Raw genomic sequence first — 13,787 nt, forward strand, 5'->3', positions numbered from 1 at the left:
GTGCTGATTGCTACTTCTTAAAGCGCAGCAATTTACTGTGCAGATTCTGTAGCGGTCGAGCGGCATCCGCTGCCATTTCCTACCTCTGTCTACCTCCCTCTTCTCCTTGCAATAGTTCCTTTATTCCTTTTCTTCTGTTTTGGGTTGGTTCATAATGCTTTGGTCAAAGACTACTTCCTTTACATTTCTGCACTGGAGCTTTTATTCTCAATGAAATCTACCTCGCTGTATTTTGTGGTATTGTTCCTCTGCAAGATGCCAGCAGCATATTGCACAATTAATTGGTGCAATCTGTGGACTCAAAGAAATGACCCCTTTCCTTTGAGCGTTAAGTTTTGTGTGTGTGTGTGTGTGGTGTGTTTATATTTACATCTACATCCAAACAAATTTGCAAACTGCAAATGAACCAGAACAAATTCATTTGGTATATCTTCACATGGTTTTGAAGTTTGTTGAAATCTCTAAAAGTGCAGCGAGCATAAAACAGGGGAGAAAAACTAAGAGAGAAAATGGGAACCAAAAGGACTTATTTTTTTTATTTTTTTTTTTTTTGCGGTACGCAGGCCTCTCACTGTTGGGGCCTCTCCCGTTGCGGACCACAGGCTCCGGAAGCGCAGGCTCAGCGGCCATGGCTCACGGGCCCAGCCGCTCCGCGGCATGTGGGATCTTCCCGGACCGGGGCACGAACCTGTGTCCCCTGCATCGGCAGGCAGACTCTCAACCACTGCGCCACCAGGGAAGCCCCAAAAGGACCTTTTAAAGTAAATATTTCCTTCTTCTAACAGGTTGGCATAATAGACCCAATGCTCTGTTTTAAAACAAGTTAAGTGAAATTATTTTTAAGTCCTCAAAGACTCAGTCCATGAGTGAGGTCCTGGGTCCTCTTGCAATTGTCAACATTTCAATGCCAGCTGGCACCAGAGGCCCTGCTCTGAGGTGCCTTTGATGCGGGAACCCTGCCTTTGGAGATCTAAAAAAAAAATTACCCAGTTCAGATGTAATGGTCCTCCAGCCTTCGCAGGCTGTGAATGAGAAGACGCATGTTTACAGTCGCAGTGCACCATGCATTTTATACGCTGTGTCAGACCAGCAGGGCTACACTAGCCAGCACTGTCTGGCAGAGCGCCACACGTGCACACGCACGCCAGGGTGCCAGGACACGTGACCAGGCTGGGTCACACTGTCAGGGGCAGTTAGGAAGATGTTCCCTGGACATGGGATTGCGGGGAAGAGGTAGTGGGATGTAATGGTGCTGTAGGGCTTACCCACGATGGTTATTATCTGTCCCCAAAGAGATTCCACTTATCGAAAGCTAAATATTCCTTTTTTTTTTTTTAAAAAAAAGGCTTTATGTAGGCAGCAGAGGTATTTTTACAGACTTTCTAGTAAAATTAACACATACTAAATTTTAAAGGCTCATAAGGTTTTAAGTGATTCTAAGGTGACTTGGTTTGAATTGTACCATGCCTTCCCTGGAAAATTTCATTTTTTTCAAAACATGAACACTGTTTATGTTCAGGAGGCCTGAAGGACCTCCGAAGGTTGGGGATGATGTGGGAAGATGGTCTAATTATTCCTCAGAATCTCTTTTCTCATTCTTCTTTCCCTCTTTTGCCTGAACAAGATCAAGGAAATGGTAAACAGAAACAACTTCAAGCCTGTAAAGAGGCAACTTTCAGTCTTTTGCTTTGGGAGAGGACAGAAGCACAATTTGGTGTGCATGCAGTGCATTCAATAATCCAAGGCTGCCTCAGCCCCTTCCCTTTACAGATGATACAGAGGAGGTCTCACTTGGCCAGATAGACAAAAGCAACAGCATCTGAAACAGGAAAGGAGAAGAGAATTTCGGCCAGGTGAGTGTGTCCCATGAAAGTACAGTGAGATTTTGTGTGTGTGTGTGTGTGTGTGTGCACGCGCGTGTGTGTGTATGTGTTGGGAACGGGAAGAACAACGTGGGAGAAAAGACAAGGGCACACAAGCAGCAGAAGTGCCTGCTCAAACACACTCTGAAGGGGTTTCAACTTTTCTGTAAAACCATTAATGTTTTACCAATCTGTGTTTTAAAATTAAGGTTCTCTGAACTTCTGTTGTTCAGTACGGTAGCTACACTCAGCCCACGTGGCTGCTGGGCCCTTGAGTATAAAATACATACGGGATTTCAAAGACTCAGTATGATCAAGAGAATGTAAACTACTGTATTAATGTTTACATTGCTTAATGCTAACCTGATAATAATTTGGATATACTGAGTTAAATAAAATATATTCTTAAAATCAGTTTCACCTGTTTTTTAATACTTTTGTAATATGGCCCTGAGAAAAAAGTTAAATGACATATGTGGCTTGCATTATTTTCTATTGGACAGCGCTTCTCGAAATATTTCAGTCTCTGATATATTTATGTGGGTGCGTGGGGGGAGGGTGGTGGACCTCGGAGGGAGGGCTGTGAGCTCCCATCCACATATGTATAATTCTTTGATCTTGGTGTCCTAATCACCCAAAAACTTCTCACTCGATTACCCCCAGCCCAGGAAGATATGACACATTCCAGAAAGGACTATCTACGGTTGTCAGTTTCTCCATGTCCTGTAATCTTGCAAAGGAAATATATTTACAAGGCACTTACGCCTGGCAGCTCTCTTATCGTTCTTAAAAAATGGGTGAGGAACTAGTTATGTGATAGAGCACAAAATGAGCTCTTTCACGCCATCTTCCAAGCAGGTGGTATTATGTGCCAGGCTATTTATACAGTGAGTCCAGAGCCCAAATAGAAAAAGAAAAAAAAAAAAGAGAGAGAGAGAGAGAGAGGAAAAAACTCTTTACCAAAAAAATCCCTGCTTTCTCCAGGACACACTGAGAAGAGAAAGACATTTGGGGTCAGCAGTAGTTCATTATCTAAATCCTTTGTAATTACTCTAAAGCTATCGTTAAAGATAAAAAGTGATAATATTAATAGTATTACTAATACTAATAATAGTAATATTAAGATAATATTAATAGTATCTTTTTGTATTTGTGTAGCTCTTTATAATTTAAAAAGCATATCCTCAGCTATCATCTGATCTCTTATGAAGACTCCATGACTTAGATGGTTTTATTCCCATTTGCAAATGAGGAGACAGAGGCTACATGAGCTACTGAAGAACAGATAGAGTTAGCCACAGAATCAATAGAATCCAGTATCGAAACAGATTCTGACAGTATTTTCCCCTCAGTTCCCCTTACACTTAGGGCTTGGTTGGTCTTGCTTAAAGGTACTTTAAGGTGTTCTTTGCCCAAAACTCTGTAAGATTCATAAGATAAGAATGAATGAACTCTGGGGGGGGGGGGTACACAGATCACTAAAGCCACTTGTCATAGACGTGGCTTTGTGACTTGAAATCAATTGGTTTCACCCACGACTGTAGATGCAATATAGCTTTAATCACCAGAATGGGCTAATTGTGAACAAACTGAGGTTCAGAACAGTGGTCCAAATAGCATCAGAATCGCCTGAAGGACTTGTTAAAATCATAGATCACTGGGTCTCTGCTCTCCAGAGTTCGTGGTCCTATATAGCTCTGGGGTTATAGACAGCCCCTGATAATCTGCATTTCTAACTAGTTCCCAAGTGATGCTGATGCTACTGGTCCAGAGACCACACTTAGAGAACCACACTGTCTTAGGGTGTTAACTACAAGGACAGAGACACACAATTGCAGTGACGGGAAGAAGTCAGTGAAAATGGATGTTTCAAAGCTGAGCTGGGTTTTTTTGAGGTCCTTTTGGGTTCAAGAGACCTTATATTAGTGAATTTCTGATATATTCAGGGAATTGGATTAAGAGGCAGCAGGGGGTAGATGACAATAGAGGAGAGAGAGACAGAGACAGACAGACAGACAGAAAGAAGAAGAGACACAGAGAGGCAAAGACAGAGAGAGACTGATTGATTCAAAGCAAAGAACCTTTGATAGTCAACTTACCAGAAAAGACTAGAAGAGCAAATCAATACCACAGTTTCCTGTTGTACACATATTAAGAATAATCAAACAATAAAAGGTCATTAGTTAGCTATTTAAATGTTTGCAGTGTCTCCCCTATGAAGGGGAATGATCATTTATCATCATGGCTGAAGTCACTTAAAAAGTCTAAACACACAGTTATCCAAATTGGCAGTGCGGATAGACACTCTTGCCTCTCTAAATTATGATCAAGCACTAGAACTTCAAAACAGTCTTTTATATAAAATTCTAAAAGGGAATTACCATTCAAGAAATGCAATTAACTAGAGGTCTTTTTCTTATGATGTAAGTGTTAAGTAAATAAAAGAGATAACCCCATTTCTCCCCCTCCCCCGCAGGGCAGGGTATGGAGAGTTTCACATTCTCTTGAAATGTCCTCTTCTATCTTTTTTTTCCCCTCACACGCTCATTTGTTTTGTCTAGATAATTCTAAGTTAAAAAAAACAAAAACAAAAACCTGTAGTGGAATGTCAAGTATTATGTAGCAATGGTCAAAAATTAAATTACCCAAAGTATATTAATGAAAACGCTTGCTTTAAGAAAATTACTCTCTTATTTAAAATCTGGGACAAATGAAATTTTCAGCCAAATCATTTTTGAGGCATTAAGTTGTTCACAGTGACACAGTGAAACAGTTGGATAATTATAAAGCAGTGTGTCACTTCGGAGAGTAATTTTCCATTTAAAAGAGAGCAAGGAGCCGGTTTTCACAGGAAGTGCTTTCTGATTCTGTGGTTTGGGTCAAGAGAGTAAAGTGATGTCTGGCTCCTGACTGTCATGAATCCATACCTGAATACACATTGCTCACACTTGCACGGTCTCAGCACAATTTTGGAACAGGTCTCCTTTTTGCCCTGCTCAGTTAAAAGTTGGAAGGAGTGCAGCTGTAGAAAGCTATGGCTAGCACATTTTTTTAATGGGTAAAATTTATAGAGTAATATATCTACTTTTAGCATGATTATTGTTAAACCTGGAGATCAAGCAAAGTGACACTGAGTATACTGCTTTATCAATTGGATTCGTTCGAGTGAAAAATGCTGATCAGGCCATGTCTATCCCTTGGGTGCACAAACCCTCCTTCAACTCCTGAATGGTCGATACATAAAAGTCAAATTCATTATAATTTGTAGCTTTTTTTTTTTTCTTGAAGAAGCACACAGTTCTCAGTACATCAATATCAACTCTTAAATCCACATCGGATGGAGAGGGTACAGCACAGTAATTCAATCTCTTTACACTTAATACGGCCAGGAAGGGAGAATGAAAACAGCCTCTTGTAAAATGATGGAAAAAACAAGATGCAATCACTCTGATGGAGCGGTGCAAAGGAGTCATTTTACACCATCCGTTACCAGGGCAACAAAATACGGTGAGCCCTATACAGCTAACAGGTGACATTTTAGCTAAGAAATTGCTTCTTTGGTATTTTTTCTGTCTATGAAAAACAATGTTACCAGCGTTTTCACTTGTCATGTACTATAGGGCAACATATTCCTGCTGACAGACCCATAATGGAAAAATGGAGCAGTTAAATAGTATTACAGTCTAACTTTTTGGATACATGTTAATATGCTCTTTAAAGAAATTTCAGACATTTTCAAACACCCTGAAGATTCAAGGGACTGGAAATCTCTGCATACATCTATGCATTCGTCTTAGTTTCTAGATGAGGAGAAAGTACTAACTTGTGTTTCCAGAATATGGCGTAAAGTACTAGACACTTTCAAGAAAATACTTTCAAGAAAAGTAATTAATAGAATTGTCTCATGTCATGAGGCCCACTACCTTGGCAAACTTAACATTATGTTACATATGCCCACAGCCCTTTCTTAAGGAAAAAGAAAAGTAAGAAAGTGATGTTTGTACAGCAGAATAGTCTTTTCCGTCTACCCTGAAAGTTATCTGGTACTGAAAGAGTAGGAAATGGGGAAATTAATTTCTTCAAGAAGACCATGAATAGTTTTATAGAATTTCTTTTTCTTTTTTTTTTTTTTTTTGCGGTACGCGGGCCTCTCACTGTTGTGGCCTCTCCCATTGCGGAGCACAGGCTCCGGACGCGCAGGCTCAGCGGCCATGGCTCACAGGCCCAGCCGCTCCGTGGCATGTGGGATCTTCCTGGACCGGGGCACGAACCCGTGTCCCCTGCATCGGCAGGCAGACTCTCAACCACTGAGCCACCAGGGAAGCCCTAGTATGTTGTTTTTTTAAAGTACCTACAGAAGATGATCACTTCCCTCCTTGCCCCCCAAATTCATGCAGGGTGATCATTAAAAAAAAATGTGTCTTAGTTCTGCCTTGGATTTTGTTTTATTGCCCATATAAGGATTCTGTTACTGCCCCAAAGCTACTCTAGTACTTCTAGGCTTAGATTCCAATACTAAGTATTCAAATTTGTGGCTGGGTCATCATTTTGCCTTCTCATGGTGTTCTTTCAGATCCACTGATGTATAAGAATAGAAATTGAGAGCTAGGATAGAGTTTAGAGAATACTTAGTCCAAACTTCTCTCTTTACAGATCAATCAATCAATATCTGAGGAGGGCAGAACGTGGTGGAAATGGGACTAGAACAAAGGTCCCTAATGCTGGGGCCAATGCTTTTTCGATTACAGCAATGTCTCATTTAAATATTTACTGAGCACCTGCTACATGCCCAGCCTTCTGGGATACAACATTGAATAGAACACCATCCCAGCCTGCCACAGTCAGGTGGGGGAGGAGGAGAGACAGATAGTTATAAATACAATAGGCTAAGTGCTCCAACAAAAGTACAACCTCTCTCTATTGGGAGACAGGGGTGGGAAAGCTCCTGTTTAAAGCAAAGGCTGTAGGTTAATTATGTGGCAATTTGTCAGCTATCACAACTAAACTGCCCAATAATTGGGCTCAATGGGAAGTGACATAGAAACCAGCACATCTGCGTCTAGGATCAGAAATGTATATATTTCCTTCTTCTTTTTTATTTTTTTAATTGTGGCCGAAAAAACACTTAACATAAAATTTACCACCTGTCTTAGTGCATTCAGGCTGCTCTAACAAAGATACCATAGATTGTGTGGATTATGAAGAACAGAAATTTATTTCTCACAGTTTTGGAGGCTGGAAGTCTGAGTTCTGGTGAGGGTCTTCTTCAAGGCTGGAGACAGCCTGCTTCTCACTGTGTTCTCAGAGGAAGGGGTGAGGGAGCTCTGGGGTTTTCTCTTATAAGGACACTAATCTCATTCATGAGAGCTCCACTCTCATGACCTGATCACCTTCCCAAAGACCCCATCTCTTAAGATTATATTTGGGGTTAGGATTTCAACATATGAATTTTGAGGGGACATTTTCAGTGTACAGCATCCTCTTAACCATTTTTAAGTGTATAATTCAGTGGTGTCAAGGATATGCACACTGTTGTGAAACCGACCTCCAGAATTTTGCATCTTGCAAATTTCAAACTCTATACTCATTAAACAACTCCCTTTCTTCCCCTTTTCCCCCAGTTCCTGGTGACCACCATTCTACTTTCTGTTTCTATGAATGCGACTACTTTAAATACCTCATATAAGTGGAATCATGTTGTATTTGTCTTTTGTGACTGGCTTATTTCACTTAGTACAATGTCTTTAAGACTCATCCAAGTTATAGCCTGTGACAGGATTTCCTTCCTTTTTAAGACTGAATAATATCCAAATGCATGTATATTCCACATTTTGTTCATTAATTCCATCAATAAATACTTGGCTTTGCTGCTACCTCATGGTCATTGTGAATACTTCTGCTATGAACATGGGTGTGCACATGGGTTAGAAATATTTTAACAAGGAAAGAGGCCATAAATGGCAAGGAGGAGCTCAGAAAAGAGGAGGAAAAAGACGAAAAAAAGTGTGTGTGTGTGTGTGTGTGTGCGCGTGTGCATGCGCATGTGTGTGTAGGTAAGTAGGTGAAATAAAATGTCAAAGCAATCACCTTAAGAAAATATCCCTGACTTCAACGTGGGATAAATCAAATGATCTAGATTTTACCTATTATGGTCCCATCAAATGAAGACAAATTCCGGAAAATTAAGGTGAAAACAGTCAGTAAATTAACATGCAGTAAGTTGAGAAAAGAAAAAAAAGAAGGAATTTTCTTATCTTATGGCCTATGTTAAATACTAAAACATCCCAAGAAACAAAAAGAGCCAAGAAATAGTAAAATGCCTGAGAGAATATGAAAAGCAAGGAAGCTGTGCCCTAACTGGAGGGTACGGGGTGGGGAACAGAGAAAAAAGTGGAACATTTTAGATAAATCGTCAAACCTATTTTGCCCTTTGTGTGCACTGTTGAAAAGTCAACAGTCTTAGCTGTTAAACATAATGTGACTAAGGTACTTCTGGTTATGACATGGGGGATTAGAAAGACAATATATATGTATAATAGAAATAGAATATTTATATTCAATTCTATAATAGAATATTCTATTCCTATAATATATATATGTATATTCTATTTCTAATTCCCCATGTCATAACCAGCAGTTATATATATATATATATATTCTATATGTATATAACAGAAATAGAATATATATGTTTTATATATATATATGTATGTGTGTGTATATATATGTGTATATGTATAATATATATATAAACAAACAGGGCAAGAGAAAATCAATGGATTTAATACTGCATTATGGAGCTAGAATTATTCAGAAGAGAGAGGGAGGTTTACAGGGTCAGGGCTGAAACCCAGAAACCCAAGGAACAGTTACATATGATTACAAATGAGAGCAGATGTAATAAGGCCCAACTAGACAAAAATGCAAATATCTTTTAAAAATTAGAAATAATTAAGTACTGGGACTTCCCTGGCAACAGAGTGGTTAAGAATCCACCTGCCCATGCAGGGGACATGGGTTCGAGCCCTGGTCCGGGAAGATCCCACGTGTCGTGGAGCAACTAAGCCCGTGCACCACAACTACTGAGCCTGTGCTCTAGAGCCCGCGAGCCACCACTACTGAGACCGCATGCCACAACTACTGAAGCCCGCGCACCTAGAGCCCGTGATCTGCAACGAGAAGCCACCGCAATGAAAAGCCTGTGCTCCGCAAGGAAGAGTAGCCCCCACTAGACGCAAAGAGAGAAAGCCTGTGCACAGCAATGAAGACGCAATGCAACCAAAAATAAATAATTTTTTTAAAAAAGAAATAATTAATTACCAAGGTAAGAAGGAAAATATACTATTTTTGTGCAATTTTCCATGCTGTGTTTCTATCATTGTCTAGAATGTCCTTTTCTGTTTCATGTACATTTGTTTTAAGTAGCTGACCTAATGTAAAAACCTAAGTCTTCCCTGTGCGGTGAAAAGCACCCTGCTGTAGGACTGGAGAGGTTTTGGTGTTCACAGCATCTGTAGGGTTAATGACTTCTGTTCCCTGGGTTCTAAGGTCTCTCTGGACATGGTGCCTCCTGGGTCAGCATCTGTCCTGTTTAGAATCACACATTGTTACAAGAGACTGATGGACCTGACCAGCACTTGGAGAAGTGCCAGAACAACATGCTGAGTTAAAGGAAAGACGTAAATATGGCATGGCAAATAAATGTAAAATGATTTCCCACTGGGGTTATAGCCAAGAATCTAGAAGACAAAAATTTGTGTTTCCTGAATTTTAAACCATGTCAGTCATTTACCTTTCGTTTTTAATATCTGATTTAGAAAGTTTAAGTAGTTTCAAAGTTTGAGTTTAAAAACTGGGATGATTTGAAGTTAAAAAGAACAAATAAAAATAAATTAACCTAAAACAAAAACAAAAAGACTTTGATGAGAGATGGTTTCTTAAGTAGGACTTGAAAAAGAAAGATGTAAATGCTAAAATGGTTGCTATTGTGTAACAGGTATACTTAAAACTTATTTTAAATTAAAAATATCTGAAGTAATTGTACATATTGTACCCATTTGGTGTATACAGTTTTTTTTATCCATCTTTGTTTTTTCGTATTAAAATATATGGCCTTCATGTGTCATTTTGGATTCTTTACTAAACATCACTTGTCATGTCTATACTATTCCATTAACTGGGTGGATGATAATGTCTTCAACCCATACTCCATTATTGGCTGTTTAGGTTTATTTTTATATTTCTATTAAAAATGATGCTGTGGGTAGATGTGAGGTTTATTGCTTTATTTTGGGGTTTTTTTGATAGCAAATAGAAGGTATTAATTACACAGTCAAATCTATCAACACTTTCCTCTGGGATGCACTCCACTGATTCTAAACTTGGAAAGTTCTCCACATTTCCAGAACTATAATAAAAAATCAATGTCTTTTCATTTTAGTTTCTTTTTAATACTTTGAGTTTTTTTTTCTTTTACTTTCTAAACTATCTATAACTTTCTATGCATCCTGTGAGGTATGTATTTCGATAATTCTTTTTCCCTAAATATATAACAAATTTTTCAGTAATTGTTTATTGAATAATCATTTTCCCCTATTGATATGTGACATTATCTTCTACACATACCATATACAAGAGTCTTTTTCCAAGCAAAACAGCTGCACTTTGGATAGCCACCAATCTATTAAAAATATAGGTAAGAAAATATTCTGAGTGAGATAACATAGCTTTAGGTGTTATTAAATGAGACTTAACTATCATTCATCTGGGTCTTAAATATTTTTCTTTTTTCTGAGTAAACAGTAATTTTACGAACCTCAGTTTGTAAACTCTAGTCATAAGAAGTTCCTTGTCTCTCAGGTTTAGCTTTTATTTTTTGAGGTATAATTCACTCACAATCCTCTCAGGGTTCTTGTGAGCAATTACAGATAAAATATTCAGCACATACCTGAATATAAAAGGTGTTATATAATCTATAAAATAGCAACAGTAGTATCTGTGATGAGACATAGGTAAATCTGACCACAGTTCATATGAAGACCAGAATGTCAATATAATAGGAAAGTGCGGTACTACCTAATCTATTATTCTTCAAAGTTTTTATAGGTTCTCAAAGGAAGTTGTAAGAGAAGTGAAAAGTGCTGCTGGTCAGAAAACAAGATGATACAAGAAGAAGGGAGTAGCTCATAGAATACAATTCAACTCCCGTAAAAGTTGGGTAACTGATGTCCATTTTCAGGAGGAGGAAAAGGTAGCAATATTCATGGAGGAAAAAAATGAAAGTAAAAGTTAGGCTACAATCTTTAAATTGTATGTCAGTGAAAATATTATTATTATAATTTTTGTTTTGCAGTACGCGGGCCTCTCACTGTTGTGGCCTCTCCCGTTGCGGAGCACAGGCTCTGGACGCGCAGGCCCAGCGGCCATGGCTCACGGGCCCAGCCGCTTCGTGGCATGTGGGATCTTCCTGGAGCGGGGCACGAACCCGCGTCCCCTGCATCGGCAGGCGGACTCCCAACCACTGCGCCACCAGGGAAGCCCTCAGTGAAAATATTTTTAATGTTGACATTTTCATACAAGAAAAATGTATAAGGATACAACCTTTACTTTTAACTTTCATAACAAATATATAATTCTGTTAGTCACATCAATAATTATAAAAAGTAAATGATGATTGTTTATAATTAAACCAATATTTCCTTCCTTTCTTACACCACTTCTTTTCTGTCCAATTTTGACTCATTAAAAAAAATCCCTACCACATTAGAATACAAATAGAGATAGATTAATCCCTGGTGACTATTTTAATAACCTTAACACTAGTGCTCCTAACACTATGGCCACTTGCCTTTCTAACACTTCCTCTCTTCTGCTAAAGGAGTGAATCTGTATGATTCACAAATCTGTCAGTATTCCACTTATTTAAAAGAATAAAGTCCAAATGCCTTGGGTTTATGTATATATAACCTGACTGTTAGCTACTTTCTCACCTTGATCTCCAATTCCTAACAGGTTTCTACTCTACCCACTCTGAAAACCCCGTGTTCTGTGCACAGGTCTTTTTAAACCCTGTGCCTTTGCTTATCTTTCTACTTGGACTGCTATTCTGCAAACCTGTGCTCCCGGAGAATTGCTGATGGGATGTAAAAAGAAATTTTTAAGTCTTCTAATAGTGCATTAGAAATAGACATAGCAAAGAAAAATCAGCCTTGCCAAATAAGCTGAACCCAAAGTACAAGGACAGTGAAAAATAAAAGTCAAGTCAGCTTAACCCCAACTGGCATTTACAAGATTAACAATATGGTTTGCAGTGCACTTGGAAGGAAACCAACCAGCTTTAAGATAATTAAGTGCTACCATCAAGGAAGGAGTATGCAGGTGCCAAATAAGGTTGTCTGGGACACTAAATCCCTCTCTGTGTTACAATGCCATACAAATATGAAGAACTTGGAGAAGCATAGTCCTAACAGCCTTTGTGATATTCTAATTCTGATTGAAGGAAGACCTAGGAATCTAGATGGAGGAAAGAAAGCAAACAAAATAAGGGATACATGTTTTGTTTTTAAAAATTTTAGTATGCAAATCCAAGAATTTTCTGAGTACTTAAGATCTTTTTATTCTCTCTCTGGCTCTCACTGATTTCATATAGGCAATAAATCCTGTAGCTGCCCACCCACATTGTCTTACCTCTTCTGCATAAAAGAGAATATAGACCAAGAAGGAAAAAGCTAGCTCTTCTGGTATGAAAAATGAGAGCAAGCTTGTTGGCATCCCCTTACCAATGCCCAGGAAGGCTGGGTCCAGCCAGTAGTGTTAAGTGTAGTAGAATCAACTGCTACTACCTCATCCTTTAGAGCCAGCTTGAAAGCAATTTGCTCTCTGGAGTTTTAAGCATTGTCTTTGATTCCTACAGACAGGTGTAATTCCTTTTTACATTTGTCTGTAGCACTTCATACAAATCCACGACACAGTATTTTGCATTATATACTTAAAAAAACTATTTGAATTCTTTAAGGGTAGAGTCTAGCTTTATCTTTTACAGTTCCAATGCCTTGAATAGAGTCTGCATTAGAAAAATGTTTTTAAATGGACTTGTCAAATTAAGCTATGAATCGAAAAGTTTCTAAGCCGTGTTCAATCCTCTTCATTCTTCAAGTTTATTTCAATGATTTTATGAAGTCCTTCTTTTGCACTGTAACCTGTGACCCATGATCTTTTTTCTCTAAACTCCCTTTGAATTTTATTCTTAGTATCTTATAGTTTAGAGCTTAATTCTTTCTCACATAGTTATTCTCACTTCCTTGGTAGATAATTGGGTTCTTGAAGATAGTAATCAAATTTTACCCTAAGAAATGTCTAGCACAACACTGACACCCGAGAAGTATTCAGTGAATACTTCTTGATTGGTGTATTCAGATGATAATCATCCTAGTTTTCACCCAATATATTAATATCTAATATATAAATTTTAATAGTAGTGGTTAACAACAAATGACCTATACATCAAAGTCAGATATTATGAAATTCTGAATTGCTTCCTCTTCTGGCATCATGGTTAAGAAAAACATTCTGGAATCAAACTGACATTGATGTGAATCACATCTCTGACCCTTGCTACTTCTAGGACCTTTAATTTAATCTCTTTAAATCTCAGTTTTCTCATTTATAAAATGAGGATAACAAAAGTCACCTCAGCACAAAGTTGTATGGATTGAGATAACACATATAAAGCACACAGGCAATGCCTAGCACATAATAATTGCTTCAGGGAAGACAGATCTTCTTCTCCTCCTCCTTCTTCTTCTTCTTACTATTACTACACTTAAAAAAATAATCTATCAGTCCAGGGAAGTTTGAGCAGACGTTTCATTTGCTTATAATGTTTTTCACTTAAAATCTTTTTTCCCCTCTAGAAAAATATAGGGA

Source organism: Globicephala melas, chromosome 6 (genome assembly GCF_963455315.2).
Source record: "Globicephala melas chromosome 6, mGloMel1.2, whole genome shotgun sequence".
NCBI lineage: Eukaryota > Metazoa > Chordata > Mammalia > Artiodactyla > Delphinidae > Globicephala > Globicephala melas.